This window comes from Suncus etruscus, chromosome 5 (genome assembly GCF_024139225.1).
Source record: "Suncus etruscus isolate mSunEtr1 chromosome 5, mSunEtr1.pri.cur, whole genome shotgun sequence".
Classification (NCBI taxonomy): Eukaryota; Metazoa; Chordata; class Mammalia; order Eulipotyphla; family Soricidae; genus Suncus; species Suncus etruscus.
Window position 1 is genome coordinate 71831790 of NC_064852.1, and position 21750 is coordinate 71853539.

The 21750-nt window shown below is 36.7% G+C and overlaps 1 non-coding gene across 1 annotated transcript; it reads left to right on the top strand.

The window, feature by feature from the left end:
* The first annotated feature begins 19806 nt into the window (after positions 1–19806).
* LOC126010664 (U6 spliceosomal RNA) lies at positions 19807–19913 on the top strand. The gene has a single exon (XR_007496680.1). It is a non-coding gene; the product is annotated as a U6 spliceosomal RNA (small nuclear RNA).
* The last annotated feature ends 1837 nt before the right edge of the window (positions 19914–21750 follow it).

Below are 21750 nucleotides of genomic sequence, written 5' to 3' on the forward strand. Positions count from 1 at the left end.
CTAGAGAATGACCCATGTGCACTGGAATAGAATATGTATCCTGCTTTCTATAAATGGTATCCTATATATCTGCTAGTCCCCTTTCTTCCATTTCTCTTTTCAGAGTTAGTATATTTTTGTTGGGTTTCAGTCTTGTTGACCTATCAAGGGATGACAGGGCAGTGTTGAGGTCTCCCACAATTATTGTGTTGCTATTGATGTCTTCTTTCAGATTTGTCAACAATTGTATTAAATATTTTGTTGGACCCTCCTTAAGTGAGTATATGTTATGTTTAGGAGTGTGATTTATTCTTGTTGTATATATTTTTTGATTAGTATGAAATATCCATCTTTGTCCCTTACATATTTTCTGAGTCTAAAGTTTGTGTCATTTGATATTAATATGGCCACTCTAGCTTTTAAAGGGTGTTGTTTGCTTAAATGATTTTCCTCAAGCTTTTCATTTTGAGTCTATGTTGGTTCTGATTATTTAAGTGTGTTTCTTGTAAGCAGAAGAAGGTTGGATTCAGTTTTTTGATCTATTTAGCCACTCTGTGTCCTTTAACTGGTGCACTTAGTCCATTGACATTGCAAAAAATAATTGTCATGGAATTTAGTGACATCTTTCTGTAGTAGTTTGATGCGTCTTTTGGTCTTTCTTGTTTGAAAGTAGACCTTTCAGTTTTTCTTTTCAGGCTGGTATTGAGTCTGCAAAGTTTTTGAACTGTTGTTTATCTGTGAAACTACGTATACGTCTTTCAAAGTTAAAAGTGAGTCTGGCTGGGAGCTGTAGCTGTAGCGTTCTTTTCATTGAGTTTTGTCACTATATTTGTCATTGCCTTCTGGCCCCGAGGGTTTCTTGTTAACAGGTCTGCTGTAAATCATAAGGATGCTCCTTTGAATGCAATTTCCATTTTTGATCTTGCTGCTTTCAGTATTCTATCCCTATCTGTGGGATTCGTCATTGTGACTAGGGTGTGTTTTGGGGCGCTTTTCTGTTCTTTTTTTTTATAATTTTTATTTTGACCAAAGTAGATTACAAATCTTTCACAGTAATATTTTAGGTACATAGCGACATTAAATCAGGGGCATTCCCACAACCAATGTTGTCCTTCCTCCACCCCTGTTCCCAGCATGCATCCCATATTCTCCTTCTATACCCCACTCCCAGACTGCTAGTATAAGTGGTCTCCTGTGTCTAGTTTGTTGTAGATTGGGTATTGATTCTGTTGTAGTTGGCTTTGGATTTGGTGTTTAAGACTGATCATTTTTTTTATTTCTACTTAATGTTCATATGACTGCTTGATCTTGGTACCCTCCATTATTTCCCCCTCAAACTGTGAGGTGGAACAAGATGGTTCAATGTATTTGATTCTGTTTAAAGGAAAGAAGAAAAAAAATAAAATGGGATAACAGTCAAACAAGCAAAAAAAGGTGGAGTTCTTCTAGAGGCTACAAATATCAATTTAAGGAAAAAAGGAAGAAAAACATAACAACAATACAAAGAAAACAACCACACAATAGACATGGTCCTGAAATAAAAACAAAATGAAGCACACACACACACACACAAACTCCTGAGGGGGAAAAAAACAACAACAATAACAAAACCAAAAAAAATCAATTTGTGCTTCTCTCTCTCTCTCTCTCTCTCTCTCTCTCTCTCTCTCTCTCTCTCTCTCTCTCTCTCTCTCTGCATAGGCACAGTAAATATTGGGAAGATTAGAAAGGGAATTCCCTTGGTCTAAGACATACAGGGTTTCTCCGCCCTTAAAGTATATTGTCATGAGAATGACTACAGGCTCTATACATGTTCTTTTACTCCTCCCTAGGTCCTTTTGTGGTGTCTGGAAACTTTCTGCTCCATCGTGGATGATAAAATAAAGCCTCTGTAGCTAGAGATCTTGGTATTTGCACAGGTCAAAGAATGGATCCCAGGATGGAGTCCTTCTTTACAGTTCTAGAAATTCTGTTCCATCACTGTTGTTTTAATCAGTCTTCTGTAGTTGGTGGTCTTGGTTTTTGCCCTGATCCTAGGACAAAGCATAGGATAGTCTTTCATTATATTTCCAGAAGATCTGCTTGGTTGTAGTTGTCTCAGTCAGACCTCTGGAATTAAAGATCTTGGCTGTTCATAGGCCAAGGCCTTTTTTAATTGGACCCAGTATAAGTTCTGCCCAATCATGGTTGTCACAGTCAGTCTTCTGTAGATAGTGAGCTTAGCTTTTGTACAAATCAAAGGATAAAATGTCTTCTGATTTCATCTTATCTTTAGGAGGTTAGATAAGACAACTGCTCTTAGACCAAGTTGTTTCCATTTCTTCATTGTCAGGATGTCATATCAAAACCAGCGCATGTTGGTGTCAAAGCAGTATTAAAAATGTCCCAGAGGGAGATTGGTTCCTGGAACTGTTGCAGAGAACAATTTTGGTTTTATGTCTGGGATCTAGGTGCTGTGGTTGAACAGTCACTGTCTAATCACCTAGAATCTAAGTTGGGTCCACATGACATATGTTCAAGGTGTAAGGTGCCCCCGTACTGTAAAATATATGAGTTCTTATCCCTAGTGGATAAGAGCTTGTTTCTATACATAAAATTTCCCCCTTGTTAGTATGCCTTTGCAATAAGAAATGATGCTATAATATATTGCTGGTGCATTTTGGGGTGAAAGGTCAGGCTCCATCATCTCTGTGCCCTGGTTTTGACCTGAGCTATTATCCCAAGTAAGATTTTTTCTTGTAGTTTTTGTATCAAGCAGAACCCAAATAGGTAGATTTAAGGAAGAAAACAGAAAAAATACAATTATATATATATATATATATATATATATATATATATATATATATATATATATATATATATAAAGGAAAAGTAAATAAAAATACGTTTTAAAAAATTAGGGAACAAAGTGATGCAGGAGACTACCTTACATTTGGGGATAAACAGGTTAAAAGGTAGAATCATATATAGGCCATAAACTTATAAAGGAAATATAGGCTTCCCCATTGTCTTTTGAATTATTCTTGTGGGGGGGGTGGGATTCAGGGCACATTTAAATCACACACCCTGGTCTTGTTAAGATTGAGAAATGATTTGTGGCAGAAAGGGCTCAGGTAGAGTTCTTGCACTGGGATCCTTCTGGAGCTAAGTCCAGTATCGAACAACAGTCTACATTTGGGGGGGTGAGGAGGGCTACAGAGCGTGAGTCAGCAGGGGTGTTGGTTGTATTTTCTTGCTGGAGGACATGGGGCTGAGATGTGAGACTGAGTGGGTGTCCCTTTGCTTGGGAACTGGGTAATGGCTTATTGGGGCAGAATGTCAATTTTGATACCTAATGGATTAAGAACTGAGGGTAAAGAGCATTAATAAGGCAGGATATCAAATTGGAAATGTGGGGTGAAGGGATAGTAGAATTTCTGAAGGGGAGACAAGGGATAGTATATAGGAGGGGCTATATACACTATAGGCATGGATTGTTTACAATTTAGGTTTGGCTGTCATAGAGGAGTCCTCTCTCTATGTTTTCTACTCATGCCCACATAAAGACATACGATAGTGATCTATTCTTAAGATGTTGTTAGAGGTTTGACCCTAATAGGATGGCTCTGAGCACTTAAGAACTGGTTGAATTAAGAGAAATAGTTAGTTTAGGTATTGCTTAAAAAAGAGGAAGGGAGAGCAAAAGATAAGAGAGGATGACAGAAAAATAGGTAAATATAGTAAAAATAATGTAAAAAACTAATAAGTCAACTAAGAGAGATTGGGTTGGTGTATGGGAGTTGGAGGTTTAACCAGTTTCTAGGCATTTTATCAGTGATAGGTTTGGGCCTTGCTTAATGAAGTTTCAGGGTTAGATAATAGCTGGAACAGTTTAGGATACACATAGGTTTTGAGTCTCGAGTACTAAAGAATATGTTAATGAGGTCTATCTACGTAGATGGCTACCGTATGTGTAATGTCCGCTGCATCTTATGTATCGAAATTTCTTTACTAAAGAGAAAGTAACAGTGTGGGTTTTATTTGACACAGATTGAATTGATGAGGAGGAGGAAGAAGAGGTAGAAGAAGAAAGGGAAGAAAGAAAGGAATAGTGAGAAGAGAGGAAAAAAGAGAGAAAGGAAATGTTAAATTGTCCAAATGTGTTCAATGAATGGTCCTGTAATATAAGTCTGTGGTTCTCAGTTAACTGTTTTAGTGGTCTGAATGGTCATATGCTTCAGGTCCTAATAGAGGCCATATGCCAGAGAAAAGAGTATATTGGAGTGTTTTATCAAGATATTTTCATAATGCAAACTAAATATGGTATCTAGTATGACTGAGCACCGCAGTGTCAAATTAGGATGTCCACCCCTTGGATCCAAGAATCCCTGTGGACAGAGAAGCTGAGAGATTATTTTAAATCTAGTAAGATTAAAACATTAACACACATTGTTAGAAAATGCTTCTGCTGGAGTTTCTGGCTTCCAATCAAATTCTTCACCTCTATCTGTGCATAAGCTCCCTAAAACATTATTATAGGCCTTTGTAATTAAAGGCGAATTACATACCTGTTCAATCTAAGCTGTTGTTTCCATTGTTGCTGGTTTCTTTATGGTATAATGGATAGTCGAGGCTTTGTGCTGTTCCTTTTCCACTTGTTTTGAACACTACTCCCCAGTAAATGTTGACAACTACAGTGCTTAGAGTTTCTACCCTATTAGACCATTATGTTTGTTCTTGGAGTATTACATGTATATATGGTGTATATTCTAAGTACCTCAGAAAAGTGCTATCATTCTGTATTTATTCTTCATCTTCTGGCTTATTTCATTTAACATAGTATTTTTTAGATCCTTCTAAGTTGCTGCAAAATCCATGATTGTATCATTTCTAACTGCTATATAGTATTCCATTGTGAATAAATACCACATTTTCATGATCCACTCATCTGTTGTTGGGCATAGAGGTTGGTTTCAAATCTTGGCTATTGTACTGAGTGCTGCGATAAATAGTGGAGTGCACACATACTTTAGGATGAATGTCCTTCCGATTTGGGGATAGATACCCAGGAGAATAATTGCTGGGTCATATGGCAGCTCAATTCTGAGTTTACTGAGCACTCTCCACACTGTTTTCCATAGGGGTTGGACCAGGCAGCATTCCCACCAGGAGTAGATGAGAGTTCCTTTCTTACCACTTCCCCGTCAACAGAGATTGTTCCTATTATTTATTTTTTTATTTTTATCTTTTTGCTTTTTGGGTCACACCCAGCAGTACTCAGGGGTTATTCCTGGATCTATGCTCAGAAATCACTCCTGGAAGACTCGAGGAACCACATGGGATGCCTACCTTCATGCTATCTCTCTGGCCCCTGTTTCTGTTATTTTTGATATGAGCCATTCTCACTTACAACTTACTGGTGTAAGGTGGTATCTTATTGATGTCTTGATTTGGATTTCCCTAATGATGAGTGAAGGTGAACTTATTTTCATGTGCCTGTTGGCCATCTTTCGATCTTCCTCAGAGAAGTGTCTATTCATTTCTTCTCCCCATTTTTCTATGGCTTTATTAGATTTTTTGGAGCTCAGCTTTCTGAGTGCTTTGTATATTCTAGATATCAACCCTTTTTCTGCCACATAAGTGCAATTTTTTTCCATTCCATTAACTGTCTTCTAGTATTAAGTAGGGTTTCTTTTACCATGCAGAAACTTTTTAGTTTGATGTAGTCCATTTATTTAGGTTTGATTCTATAATTCTTGCCATTGGCAGTTTATCCTCAAAGACTTTCTTGATATATAGGTCTTGGAGTGTTCTGCCTATTTTTCCCTCAATAAACTCTATAGATTTGTTTCTAAATTCAAGGTCTTTAATTCATTTTGAATTGACTTTTGTGTAAGTGTGAGGTATGAATCAATTCTTAATTTCTTTATAGGTGGTTATCCAGTTATTCTACTACCATTTGTTGAAGAGAATGTCTTTGTTCCAGTTCAAGTTCTTAGCTCTTTTCTCAAATATTAGTTGACTATATATTTGGGGACTTTTCTCTGGATATACTTTTCTAACCCACTTGTTTGAGACTCTGTCTTTGTTCCAGTACCATGCTGTTTTGATCACTAATGCTTTTTAGTATAGCTTTGGGTTAGGTAAAGACATGCCACCCAGCTTCTTGTTTTTCAGTATGTACTTGGCTAACCTGGGTCTTTTGTGGTTCCAGGTGAATCTTACAATTGATTGTTCTGTCATTAAGTATGATATCTGAATTTGTATCGGGATTACATTGAATCTATATAGAAGTTTAGGTAAGATAGTCATTTTGACTATGTTGATTCTACTTACCCATGAACATGGTATGTTCTTCCAGTTCCTTAGGTTCTCTTCAATTCTTTCTGAAGTGTTTTGAAGTTTTCATGGTATAGGTCTTTCACTTCTCTGTCAGGTTGATTCCTAGGTACTTGATATTTTTGGAAACTGTATTATTTATTTTTTTGGTTTTTGGGTAACTCCTGGCAGCACTCAGGGGATACTCCTGGCTCTATGCTCATAAATTGCACCTGATGGTCTCACGGAACCATGTGGGAAGCTGGGATTCGAACCACCGACCTTCTGCATGAAAGGTAAATGCCTTACCTCCATGCTATCTCTCTGGCCCCTGGAAACTATTTTAAATGGGATTGTCTCCTTAATTTCTTTCTCCTCTACTTCATTATTTGTATAGAGGAATGCTACTGTCTTTTGTGCATTGACTTTGTAACCGACCACTTTGCTGTATTGGTTAATTGTTGTTAGGAGTTTTCCTGTGGATGCTTTAGGGTTTTCAATGTGTATCATCATATCATCTGCAAAAAGAGATAGTTTCAGTTCCTCTTTCCCTATTTGGATTCCTTTGATTCCCTTCTCTTGTCTTATTACTATTGCTAGAACTTCTAAAACTATATTGAATAAGGTGGAGAGAGTGGACAGCCTTGCCTAGTTCCTGGCCTTAGTGTAAATGCTTTCAGTTTTTCACCATTAAGGATAATGTTGGCTGTGAGCTTTTTATAGATAGATTTAACTATCTTGATGAAGGTTCCTTCCAGTCCTATTTTCCTGAGTGTTTTCATCATGAATGGGTGTTGGATCTTGTCAAATGCCTTCTCAGAATCAATTCACATAATCATGTGATTTTTCTTTTTTCTTGTTGTTGATGTGGTATATGATATTGATTGATTTGCATATGTTGAACTATCCTTGCATCCCTGGGATGAAACCCACTTGGTCATGATGTATATAATCTTTTTGATGTAGTAGTGCTGGATTAGGTTTGCTAAAATTTTATTGAGGATTTTTGCAGCTATGTTCATTAGTGAGATTGGTCTGTAGCTTTCTTTCTTGGCGGTGCCTTTGCCATCTTTGGAAATGAGTGTGATATTAACCTCATAAAAAGAATTAGTAAAGATTCCTCTCTTTTCAATGTTTTGGAAGAGTCTGTGGATCAGTAGTAGTAATTCTTGGAATGTTTGATAGAACACACCCATAAACAGTCTGGACGTGAACTTTTGTTCTTGGAGAGTTTCTTAATTACTGTTTCAATTGCCTCAGATGTTTGGCCTATTTAGGCTTTCTACATCCTCCTTATTCAGTCTTGGAAGATGATATTTTTCCAAAAACCTGTCAGTTTTTTCTGAGTTCTCTAACCTGACTGAGTATAATTATTCATAATAAGTTCTCATGCTGTGTTAGATTTCTTGGGGCTCTATTGTAATCTCTCCACTTTCATTTGTGATCCTATGTATTTGGGTGTTTCCCCCCTCTTTTTTTATGGTGCGTCTTGCCAATGGTTTGTCAATCTTGTTTATTCTTTCAAAAAAACCAATTCCTGGTCTCATTGATTTTTTTGTATTGTTTTCTTAGTTTCTATGCTGTTTATTTCTGCTCTGGTTTTTATTATTTCTTGTCTTCTGGTTGTGTTTGAGTTCTTTGGTGCTGTTTTTCCAGCTCCTTAAGGTGTCCCTTTAAATTGTTGACATTGTCAATCTCTTCTTTCCTGTCATAGGCCTGTATTGCAATGATTTTCCCCCTAATTACTGATTTTGCTGTGTCCCATAGATTTTGACAATTTGTCTCTTCATTATCGTTTGCCTCAAGGAATTTTTTCATTTCTTCCTTGAATTTCTCTTTGATCCAGCTATTGTTGAACAGCATGTTGTTTAAACTCTAGGTGTTGGGTTTTCTCCATATCTTCTTTCTTTACTGTCATTCTTGACCTCTGTTGCATAGTGATAGGGTACTTCTAATAATCTTTATATTTGTGACTTTATGCAAGTTAGATTTATATCCTAAGGCATGGTCTATTCTGGAAAAGGTTCCATGTGCACTTGGTAAGAATGTATATTCTGCTTTCTGGGGGTGACCATTAGCCCTAGTTCTTCTAATATCTCATTTAAGGCTCTTATTTCTTTGCTAGGTTTCTATCTGGTGGATCATTCCAGTGGTGAAAGTGGAGTATTGAAATATTCTACCACTATCCCCATTATCTTTCATATGTTTCTCCAGGTTTGCAAGCAAATGCCTTACATATTTTTCTGGCTCTGCATTTGGTGCATAAATATTGACCAGAGTTAGTACTTGGTCTAGTCTTCCTCTGATCAGTAAGTAGTGACCCTCTTTGTCTCTGATCACTTTCTTAAGGTTGAATGCAATTTGGTCTGATATAAGAATGACTGTCTCAGTTTTTTCCCCATTGGCTTGAATAATTGATTTCCATCCTTTTATACTAAGCCTGTGTCTTTCCTGTACATGTAGGTGTGTTTCTTGCAGGCAGTAGAAATCTGTTTTATGTTTTCTAATCAAAGTCTCTACTATGTATCTTTTAATGGGAGAGTTTAGTCCATTGACATTTAAGGAAATTATTGACAAAGAGGGCTGTTGTGCAGTTGTATTGTAGGGTGGCTGTTCTTACAATGAAGGGTTTAGATTGTGTAATCCATCTCTGAGTAGATAATTTAGAATTGTTTTTGTTCACGTAAATAATGCAAATTTTTTTCTGTATTAGAATGTTTCTTAGTTCTCCTTCCCATAGAATGAGAGTTTTGATGTGTAGTGGACTCTAGGTTGGAAGTTTCTTTCATTCAGTTGTATAAATATGTCATTCCACTGTCTTCTTGCTTGAATTGCTTCAAATGGGTGATCTGGTTTGATTCTTATGTTCCTTCCTTTGTACTTGATTGATTTTTCTCCCTTATTGCTTTAAAGAGTTCATCTCTCTTTCTCTCTTTCTCTCTCTTCTTATTTTTTCTTTTATTGGCATTAGGATTACTATATGTCTTGATGTTGGCTTATTAGGGTCTATTTTATTAGGGACTCTTTTCACCTCCTGGATTTACACTGGAGCCTCTTTCCAGAGGTTGGGACAATTTTCTGCTACTATTTCCCTAACCACTTGTTCTCCACTTTCCCCTATTTTCTCCCCTTCTGGTATTTCTACAAGATTTTTTTGTCTTTGTTCATTAAATACCAAACTTTTTCTTCCAATGCTTTAGCTTCTATTTCCTTATTGGCTTCTTTTTCATTTTTGGTTAGTAGTTTTTCTTCAAGTTCTTCTATGTGATTGTCCAACTGTGTAATTCTCCTACTATGGCTTGCTAAGACATTTTTTATTTTCTTTAATTACATTTGTATGGATTCTCTCATCTTCTGTAAAAGTTCTTTTAGTTGATTGATTTGTTCATCTATGGACTTCTTGAACTCGCTGGCTAGTGATACGTTGATTTCTTTTGTCATGGCTTGCAGTTCAGCTTTGGGCCCATGCGTTTTGGTGGATTTGAAAACTTGCTAGGTTCTCTCTCCATATCTCCAGTTGTTAGTATCTTCCTTAGTTTACCCATATTTCCTTGCATTTTGTGGTTTGGCTTGGAGTGACTGAGCTCCACAAATCTGGTCTGCCTGGGTCACTGCCCCTCCCCCTCTACCTGGCAGATGGCATGGTTCAGCTCTCAGACACAGTGACTAAGCTCCACGGGTTGGCCTGGGTCAACTGCCCCTCCCCCTTTACCTGGCAGACAGCCTGGTTTAGCCCCAGCTACAGTGACTGAGCTCCACTGGGGTGGTTTTCTTTGGGTCTCTTTTAGCCTGTACTCTTCAGGCTTTCAGGATTTGGTTGCACGTAGTCTTTATCTCTGGGAATTTCTCTGCAATGATATCCTTGACTGCTAATTCTTCCTGGAGATTTTTTTCCTGGGTCTCTGGGATTCCAGAAATTCTTAAGATTTTTTCTGTTGAGCTTTTCAAAGACTTCAATTTTCAATTTTCATCTGTTTATCTGCTCATAGTCTTTGAGTAATTTTTCCATTGTCTAATCATTTTGCTTTAAGGCTTTTTTTCCAATCTCTTTTTCTATGTCTCATCTTCCAGTTTACTGATTCTATCTTCAGCTGCAGTTACCCTGTTGGAAAACTTTGCATTGAGGTTTTCATTTTATCTACTGAGTTTTACAGACCTGTTATTTCAGTTTGGAGTTTTCTGATTTCTCTCTTCAAATACTCAATTTTTATTTGTGTTCTATTCTACTTGATCTATGCTTTCTTTGAGTTCTATAAACACCTTTAATATTTCTACTCTAAACTCCATATTTGAGAGACTAACTAGGTGGTTGGTAGTTTTTGGGTCATAATAGTTGCCTTCTTCATCCTCTTTGCCTGGTGTTGGCCTGCATTATTTCCCCCTTACCTCACTTGTAGTTTGGATTTTTCTATGCATTGAGGTGGTGTTTATTGGCTAGAAGATGCACACAGCAGCTAAGAGGAGCAGCCATCCTCCTCCCTTTGTGGGCAGGACTGCTCATACTCAGAGAACAATGGTGAAGAGGATCAAAATCCCAGGCTGCAGGACATAGAGAAAAAGCTCAAGATGTCTGCCATGTTTTATGTCAAACAGCAGAAACCACATGTGGATTTTTAAATAAATACATTAACATTAACAAATGTTCTCAAAGTTTTTGAATTAGTGGTTTAAATATACATGTGGAGACAATTTCTTGGTAATAAGAACACACATCTGGTGATAACAATTTTTGTATCATAGTTATAAAATATATGTCAATATTAAAGAACTAAATATGAAATATATTAGATTAGATATAAAATATTTCACAGTGTACCTTTATTCCTACATAAATGAACAGTGTACAAGTTTTAGGAAGAATTGATAAAAAAATTAAATAAATGTTCAAGAATGAGTATGTGAATAGAATGACAATATTTATTAGGCAGATTTTAGAAGTTATATAAAAATGAGAGTTTGAGAAAATATATTAAATAGCGTGATGGTTAGGAATTTTTTATAATTTAAATAAAATCAGTAAGATAAATCTTTATATGTAGAGCACTATGCTAATAATTTTAGTGGAAATGTGGTTAACATGGTTGAATAGTTTTAAACCAAAAATATCCTGAGTACAAATTGCCCCTTTTATGAAAAAGGAGAAAGAAGACGAGGAGAAGGAAGTGGAAGGAAGATAAAGAGAAGAAAGAAGAAGAAAAAAGAATGAGAAGAGGAGGAAGAAGAGAAAGAAGAGGAAATGAAACAGGATGAGAAATAGGAGGGGGGGTAGAAAGAAAAAATCTGGAGGAGGATGGAGAAGAAAAGGAGGAAGAAGATAAGACAGTACATCTATTTATGTTATAGGCCTCTTTCCTAATGTAGTACATTTAATTGATAATTCAGATTTCATCCACGAATGAGGAAATTTTACTTGATTTTAAGAAGCTAAAGGTGAGATAAAGTATTTTTTACTGAGAACGCAGAAAGAACTGTCTTTAGATCACAATGATTTTAATACTGAAAATGGTGCATTTTGGGGTGGTAGACTATAAATTCCATCAATAAGCACAAAAACATGCATAAACACATACCAAATATACTTGTATATTTTATTCTTCCTTATATTCATAGATAACAAATGCACATATTAGGCATATTTCTATATATATGTACACGAAGAAAGAGTGGTGAATAATTTTTCTTTAACAGTGAAAGATAACAAACTATATATTGAAACATTTCAAAATCTCCCTACCTACATAGTTTCCAAACATGAGGGACTCATAAGATTAAAACTTCTGAAATATGTAATAAAGAATTTAATGACTGGGGTTAAAAGCAGGAGCATGGATGTACTCTGGGAACATTGGTGGAAGGAGGTCAAAACTGATGGTGGGTTTGGCCCTGTAACATTGTATGTATGAAATCCAACTATGAAGACCTTTGTAAATTACAATTATTTCAAAAAATGTTAAAAATAGTATGTGATATAGAATAATGCAAAGTGGAAAAGCTTCATCACAGACAAATGAAACAGATAAAACTTAGAATGCACAGATTTGAATTATTGCAGGTAGACTGATCTTTAGGCTTTAAATTCATGTTCAAAATGGGGGTACTCAGGTTACCCTTTCTTTACTATAGGCCCAACGACCCCTACATCCAACATTCTCTGATATAATTAATGGCTTAAATACACAGCTAACCATCTAAACAGCTGATCAGCCACAAAATCATGCAAAGTAGATATATTCCTGGCACTGACTTGCAAGGGAAGGGTGGACAGAGTCCTCTCTTACCCTATTGGAGAAGGCTAGCAGTTACCACACTTGATCTTCTCTGATATATAAAAAGCCCAGCTCCACAGGTCTTACAGTGTAAGACACATCCAAATTTCACAGAACTGACAGCCCATAGGAGCATAGTAAATTTTATGGAACAGTTGCATAAAAGATCACCGACTTCAAGAGCAAAACAGTAACACAGAAGGTCCCATCAGCACCAACCAGTTCTTTAAATCCTCACAAATGAATTTTTTAAGATATTGTGAGATATAAAAATGATCATAAATGAACTTTTATGATGGACGTTATTTATGGACTCTATTTTCTGATAATTACATTTGCCATTTTAATTTGTTATACCATACAATATGAAGTAAATATAAGTCTGTTAAAGGGGAAAATTTGGTAGGTGCGGTTTGGGGCCCGGTCTGCCCAAGGAAGCTGCGCCCAGACTAGGGCACTGCGTCCATGACCACCGCTTCCCGGCCCTGCCGTGCCCCGCAGCCCGCAGAGACGTTACCAGCTAGGACTCCACAGGACTCGATAGTGGGTGGAGGCATGGCAGCTGGTCTCCTTGGTGCTGCTGGGCCTGCTGCGCTTTGCCTTCATGGTGGCCAACAACGTGGTGGCCATTCCCTCCTACTTCTGCTACCTGCTGGTCCTGCAGCTGCTGCGCCTGCTCGACCCCACTGAGCTTCTGGTACCTGGAGGGCCTCGTTCAAGTGGCTGCTGGGCCTGGTGGCGTCCTGGGGCTGGTCCGCTGAATATACAGCACCTGCATGGGGGGAGCTCCAAGAACGAGATGGACCTTGGATTGACTGTCATATTCTCAACTTTCCTGCAAACTTCATCATTCGTCGGCCCTTCCACAGAGCCGCTGGGACTGCCATGGTTTTTGGTTCCTGGGGTAGATGGGAGCATGGTCCTGTCCCTGGCCGGATTCCAGGCCACTGTGGGCCAGAGGCAGGGTCACAGTTGAGGGGCTCATGCTGTGGTCTCACTTGTGCACCAAGTGATTCCAGGCCTCAAAGACTTTTCTGGCCCGTTCCCCAGGGTCCTAGCCACAGTGCTGGCACCGGGCTCAGTGCTGGGGCCTGAATCCAGCTCAGGATGTGCTGGCAAGTGGCCGCCACGCTAATTGAGCTTTGTCTGTTGCCAACGAATGTGGGTCTGCTGCAGTCGGTCCCATCGGATGTCCTCCTGCAGTACCGCTGCCTAACACATGAGTTCCAGGGTCCTCTCCCCCTTACTCTCTGCTGTGCTCATGTGCTGCCCTATGTGCAAAGTGGAAAGTATCTCTCGCTGCCTGGGCGTTTTTAGGATGTGGCATCTCCCCAGCAGACAATGAGTCCCAGGGGCCCACTCTAGTGATCCCTGGCCTGGCAGTGCTCGAGGCCACCAATGATGGGACTTGGTCACACTCAGGCAGACACTCTTGCCCCTTGATCTTGGCCCTAAGCCGAGATCATTGCTGGACTTGAGCAGGGTGGTGATCCTCATTCCTTAGTTGAAGCTGTTGAGTTGCCTACTCTTGGCCAGGCCTGAATCTCTCCCCCAGTCCTGTGTTCTCATGGCCCTGGAAGAGGGGCTAGAATTCTCCCTAGGCCTGTCAGAAGCCCCTGCCTTGCCCAGTTCCTCCGTCCTCTGCTTTCTGGAAGGATTGTACGCTGGCATCTCTTTTTCTCAAAGTCAGTAGATTTTGCCAGTGAAACCATTTGAGCCCGGAGAATGGTTTTGGGGAAGGATTTATGTCTATAAAATCGACTTATTTAATAGACATGCTCCGCTCAGGCTGTGTATTAATTTTGCATGAGTGTTGGTAGATCATGTTTTTAAGGAATTGGTCCTTTTCATTCACGCTGCACAGCCCTGCTCTGGGTTCCTGGCCCGAATCTCACCTGAGCCTCTTCTGTCCCCCACTTGCTTTGTTGGCAATTTTCTTCCTAGTCGATGAAAGTCGCTGGAAACGAAGAAGCAGTGAATTACCTTTTTCAAAGAACTGCCTTTGGTTTCATTGATTTCCCCACTTTCAGCTTTCCCATTTTATTGATTGTGTTGATTTCTGTTGAGCTCTTGAAAATGTCTTCTTAAAGAATTACATAATTACAAATAGCTTTAAAAAATGGCTTTCCTAGGTTGCTACGAAAGAATGCCATTTCAGTTAGAAATTAAAATAGTTAGGGGTCAGAGAGATAGCACAGCGGTAAAGTGTTTGTCTTGCATGTGGCCAATCCAGGATAGACCTGGGTTTGATTCCCGGTATCCCTTAAGGTCCCCTGAGCCTGCCAAGAGCAATTTCTGAGCACAGAGCCAGGAGTAACCCCTGAGCACCTGGGTGTGGTCCTAAAACAAACAAACAAACAAACAAAAAACAAAAAAAGAAATTAAAATAATTAAATAGGTTTCACTAGCATATACACAAAGCACCAAGCAGTTCATAGTGCACCCCAGAGTGTGTGCCACACATCTTGTTTTACCTCATTAAAGGCTCCCTCCAGGGGCTGGAGAGATAGCATGGAGGTAGGGTGTTTGCCTTGCATGCAGAAGGACGGCGGTTCAAATCCTGGCATCCCATATGGTCCCCCGAGCCTCCAGGAGCGATTTCTGAGCATAGACCCTGGAGTAATTCCTGAGTGCTGCCGGGTGTGACCCAAAAACAAAACAAAAACAAAAACAAAAACAAACAAACAAAAACAAAAAACAAACAGGTCAGACCAGTGGTCAGCAACCTGGGCTCGCGAGCCACATGTGGCTCTTTACAGTTTTAATTTGGCTCTTCTGTGTGCCAGACGGCTGCTCCAGGAGTCAGGAGTCTTGCTCCTAGCCTCTGTCAGTGCGCGCCCTGTGTGCAGCTCCTGCAGCTGACTCTAAGTATCAACCCTAAACAAAGGTGTTCCCCCAACATCTTCCTTTCTTAAACCTCTTCCTCTGATATGTAAAAGTCCACTGAATATGTACTTTTGTCTCTCTCTCTTGATCTGAAGCCTCCTGGTATTGGGAATTAGTTTTAATAAAGAAAGAGACGTTATAGGTTTTTGGGCTCGAGGCATAGAGTACAAGGTAAAAGGCCATGGACTCCATGATCATCCTTTCCTGGCTAGCTTGGTTTATTATTTCTTTCCTGCTACCCTGCTTCTTCAGACCAGGTTGGGTGGGGTTTAGAAATACAGTGCCTGGAGGGATCTTAAAACACATATTTTATTTTGCACAAGAGTGGGCATCTTCCATGAAGGGATTTTCAACCTAGAATTTTCTTTTTCGTGGATTCTCATGTTCAGAGTACTCATGATTAAAGTTGTGAACTAATGCCCTTAAATGCTGTTTTTCATATTGATTAGGACTTTCTGCATAATAGAAGTGCCAATCAGAAATTTTTTGCAAGAGTGGAAACATTTCAATATCTCTTTCTCGGACACAGTTATCCCAGAATCAGATACATTTTATGTCTGACTGTAAAAACTACTTGTAAAACTCCCCTGAAGAGAAATATTAAATTCATAGAGAAAATGAACAATGTCTGCCAAATACACAAGCTTAGCTACCCTTTCCTTGTCCAACTGGTGCTGTACAAAGTAAGAGTTCTGCTCTCACAGGAACTGCACTATTTCTTCCCTCTTGCCAACAAAGCGAGAGAGCACCCTTCCCCTGAACAGCCACTTCACTTCTTCATGGAGAAGATGCTAGTAGTGGGCATCCATACTCTCACTCAGGGTGGTGAATAGCCTGGATTTAATCACAATTGTAAATTTCACAACTTATCCTTACTGTGTCATCTGTCACAGAGTTTAGTTTAGCAGGGTTTTTTTTTTAAATCTAGTCTATCATACAATGAGTGGATACCATGTACGGGTGTACAACTTCTGTTTCTTGTGACTACACAAAAACACTGAGCCATGCACAGTGCATCATCTATACATACATCAATACATCACATTATTATTCTGAGTGAAATGAATCAGAAGGAGAGGTGTAGACACAGAATAAACATTTGTGGCATATAAAATTAATAAATGGCAATATGGTAATAATATCTAGAGAAAATAGGGATGAGGGACAGGAGAACTAGTCCATGATAGGAAGCTTGCCATAAAAAGTGGTGAGTTCAGTTGGAATAGAGAAAGGTACATTATGACATTGATAGTTGGAACATATCACTTTGGACAAGAACTGGATGCTGAAAATGGATGGTACACTTTAATTAACAATATTGCAAACCATGGTGTCATAAAGGAAATTTTGCAAACCTCAGTGTCATAAAGGAAAAGAGAGATAGAGAGAAAAAAGCAAAATGCCTGCCCCTGACATAGGCAGAGTAGAGTGAAGGGGAAGGAAACAAGGGACATTGGTGATGAGGAAAGTGCACTGGTGAAGGGTGGTATACATTCTATGATTGAATCTCAAGTATGAATATTTTTTTAACAAATATGCTAAAATAAAAAATTATTTAAAAAAATTGGCAGGTGAGGAAGGGGGCGGGAAACTTGGAACATAGACAGTTACACTGGTAGTGAAATTGGTATTGGAACATTGAATAATTGAAAGAATTGTATTATAAACAATTCTGTGAATCAAGGTGTTTAAATAAAATGTAAAGAATATGAACAGACAATTCCTCAAAGAAGAACTACAAATGGCCAAAAGACACATGAAAACATGTTCCACATCACTAATAATAAGGTAAATACAAATCAAAACAACAAGGGGTACCATCTCATGCCACAGAGACTGGCACACATCACAAAGAATAATAGCAATAAGTGTTGGTGTGGATGTGGAGAGAAAGGATCTCTCATTCAATGCTGTTGTGAATGTTGCTTAGTACAGTCTTTATGAAAAATTATACGGAGATTTCATAAAAAAAATCCTGGACATTGAGCTACCATATCATCCAGCTATACCACTCCTAGGGATATATCCTAGGAACACAAAAACAATAAAAAAAAATGCCTTCTGCACACATAATCATTGTAGTGCTATTTACAATAGCCAAAATCTGGAAACAACCCAGATGTCCAACAACAGATGAGTTGCTAAGGAAATTGTGGTGTATATATACACAATGGAATACTGTGAAACTGTCAGAAGATATGAAGCTATGAAATTTTTCTATACATTGATTGACATGGAAACTATTAAGATTAGTAAAATAAGTCACAGGAAGAGAGATAGAAATAGAATAGTCTCACTCATTTAGGGTTTTAAGAAAAATAAAAGTCATTATTGTAATAATACCCAGAGATGTTAGAGATGAGAACTGAAAAGACCAGCTCACAATATAAAGCTTACTACAAAGGGTCGTTAGTACAGTTAGAGAAATAACTGCATTAAAAACTATTAAAACAATGATAATTAGTGAGATAAGTACAATAGCTGTCTTGAATACAGGAAGGGTTGGGGAGGAGGGAAATGGGGGGCATTGGTGTGGCAATGTTGCACAGGTAAAAAGGGCTGTTCTTTATATGACTGAGGCCCAACTGCAAACATGCTTGTAACTTGGAAATTATTTTAAATAAATTAATAAAAATATCTGCAGATTTTTGTGAAAGAAAGGAAAATTATTTGTTAACCTCAAATTCTAAGCACAATAAAAGCATGTTTTTAAAAGTATATAAACTTTATTATAGACTATGACATTCATTAGAAGAATAACAATGGAAGTTTTTCTTTTCACGTAGAACTCTAATGTGGTCGAGCCACATTAAAGAAATAAAATTTTTTTAAAAATTTTCTAAAACTAATGTGAATCTAAAATACATTTTCAGCATTGATAAATTATATAAAATATATGATCTAGGAGTCATAAAGAAAGCTCAGTGGGCATAGCACATATTTTGCATACAGATGACCTGGTTCAATCCATGGTATTACATGGACCTTTTCTGGTTGCAATCTGAGTATTGAACAGCAAATAATTACTTAGTACTGACTGGTAGGTGTGGTCCAAAGTCCATGCATACACACAAAAAAGAAATAGTCTGTTGCAAATATGTTAGAGGTGTGTAATATAAATTACCAAAAAAACCAGAAAAAAGTATATATGAGATTATATATATATATATATATATATAAAATGTTCATAGATTTAACCTAAAGCAATGATTTTTCTGAGACTGTGATTAATTAAAAATGTATATTTTAAAGCATTAGGTTTATTAAAAATGTAAGTGGTTATAAATAACAAGATAAAATGAAATTAAATGATGTTAAAGTAGGTCAAAAAGAGAGAAAAAGAAGGGTAAAATTTAGCAAGTTAGATTTCAATTTAATCATATTAGTAATTATATTGAATATAAATAATTGAAACCAATCCTCTAAAGGAAAGTTACTGTCATATTTTTATATGGGAGAATGAATAAGGTGGAATAATCTCTACACTTTGAATATTGGAATATAGATAGGTAAAATAAAAGAATGAAAAATTAATGTTAAAATATAATGAATGATGGAATATCATTGGAGTGGCTATTTTAACACCAGAAAAAATTATACTTTAAAGTGAAATTTATGAAGCAAAATAAATGCTGTATGAGCATGGCCTTAGTTTCAACCCTCTGACACTCCCTGGCCCCTGACCACCATCAATAACAATGTTGGTGGTCCCTCAAATGGCCTCCACAACACACTAAAAAGTTACTTAGTAGCGTAATATTTTATCTGGGATATAAGGTGATATTATATGAAGATAAAGGTGTGGTTGTTTCAAAAAGGCACCGCAATACTAAAGAGAACTTAGTGCCTAGCAAAGCATTAAAATACATAATGAGAATTTGACAATAAAAAGGAATGAGACAGCAGAGAATTCTAACATGTTTGATGCTATCAACACTTATTTTTGACAATAAGCAATATATAAGGCATACAGAAACTGTTATTATATAAAAATAATGAGTTGATTTAATTGTTGAGCCTAGATAAATAATAGAATGCATGTCACAGTAAAATAAAATAAACTTTAAATAAATTAATACATAACTAAAATCACCATGGTGGGAGATAAAGGAACTGAAGTTTAGGTTGAATGGAAGAGACAGTTTGATATGGTTGAGAGTTTGGAGTTTGAAACATAATATGGATGAAGCCTTAACATTAAAAAAATTGTAAGTCTGATAGTAAAGTTGGGTAGACATTATTTGCTTTGCAAATAATAAGTCTCTAACAATGTATATGGACCTCTGAGCCCTGGCAGGCATAATCCTGAGTACACACAATTTCAGGTGTGGTCCCAAAACAAAATAAATCCAAAAAACTTTTTAAAAACAAATAGAAGGTGCTCGCTTAGGCAGCACATATATTAAAATTAAAACAATACAGAGAACATTAGCATGGCCCCTGCGCAAGTATGACACTTAAATTCGTGAAGCGTTCCATATTTAAAAAAGAAAAAATAGAAAAATTGTAAATTATAGAGTATAAATAAAAATATAACAAAATTATAAGTTTTTTATTTAATGAAAATATTTATGTAATTTAATTTTGTATTTGTAAAGAACTTCCCAAATAATTTTTCAGGAGTGTCATGTACCATTCCTGTTAAAATACACAAACTGTGATGGGAATGTTGCACTGGTGATGGGCGGTATTCTTTACATGACTGAAACCCAAACACACTCATGTATGTAATCAAGGTGTTTAAATAAAATATATATTTAAAAAATACACAAACTAAACAGTTGAATGCTAGGACTCTAAGACACAGTGCTGCTTGGCCCCTCAGGGTGCCAGGGACCATAACAACCATATCAAATAATGCTAGGAAAATACCTGGGGGCCACATGGTGGTGGTGGTGCAGTGGATTGAACCTAAGTCCCACAAACATTATAATACCTGTATTATCTATCTCCCTGGCCCAATATATTTATAATAGAAATAATGAAAAAACTGAAAGTTCCCTGAAATATTTTGAAAATTAGTTATTTTTAATTAAACAACACTCAAGTCAGAAGTCATAAGGGAAAGTGAAAAAATTTTAATTGAGCAGAAATCAAACCTAGTATTTCAAAATTAAGGGAAGAAAACAGATCTTAAAATAAAAATTAATTAGATTATATGGTATAACTATTATGGAATATTCACATAAACTTTAGAATAGTGATATGCATATGTGATATGAAAACATTTTATTTGACATATATAAATATATTTTGATTATAAAATATGGAAGATTTCTAATAAATTGCTTACAATCTTACCTTAAGTAACTAAAATGAATATTAAAAAACAAAGCAAACTAAAGAATGGAAATAAACTATAAATAAATAAAATTAAAAAATCAAGGAACTATAAATTAAATATAAAGTTGTCTCTTGGAAAAGATTAATTGAACTGATAAACTTCTAACTAGCTTAAATTAAAAGAAAGTGTGATAAAAGGAGAGAGAGAAGGAATTAAAGTTACTAATTACAGGAATTTGAAGTGGCATATCTTTGCAAATTTAACATACAATAATAAGATAAGCGAGCACTATTTCAACTTTTTGTTCATGAGCTACCATAGCCTCAATGAAGTATACAAAGTTCTTAAACTCTTAAGAAACCAGAATTTACTCTTAAAAGAAATTCAATAGCCTGAATTGTCCCATAAGCTATGGGCAATCAACTCATCTGAAAATTGAGAATGTAATATCTTATTTTTATTTCTTATCAGTTAAATTATTAGTATAATGTAAATAAAAGTGGCAAAAGAAGATATTCTTGTATTATTTTACATTTTAGGAGAAAAAACACAATCTTTTACAATTAAGTATAATGCTCACTGTCATTTCTTATTTTGGCTGTTAAGACCTTCTCTGTAGAGTCTACAGAACTGTGGTCTTCTTTGATTTGGCTTTTAAATGTTGAGCCTGCTTCAGATTATAGGATAAACCCCACTTGGCCATTGATGTATTATTTTCTTGGATTATATTTGCTAACAGTTGTATAAGTATATTCTTAATAACAAATGGGCCACAACTTAGTTTACTTTTTCCTGATTTTGATATCAAGAATAATTCTTGAGTCATAATATGCATAAACATGCTTTTATATCTTTTCTATTTTTCTAATTGCATTTTATATACCAATACAAATAGGAAATTCAATACAATTGAAATAGTTCTATTTAAAGCATCACCAATAATATAAAACATTTAAGGATAAATATAATACACTATGTGTAGGAATTGATTATATGCATAAACATTGACTAAAGAAATTAAAAAATTACCCGTAATAG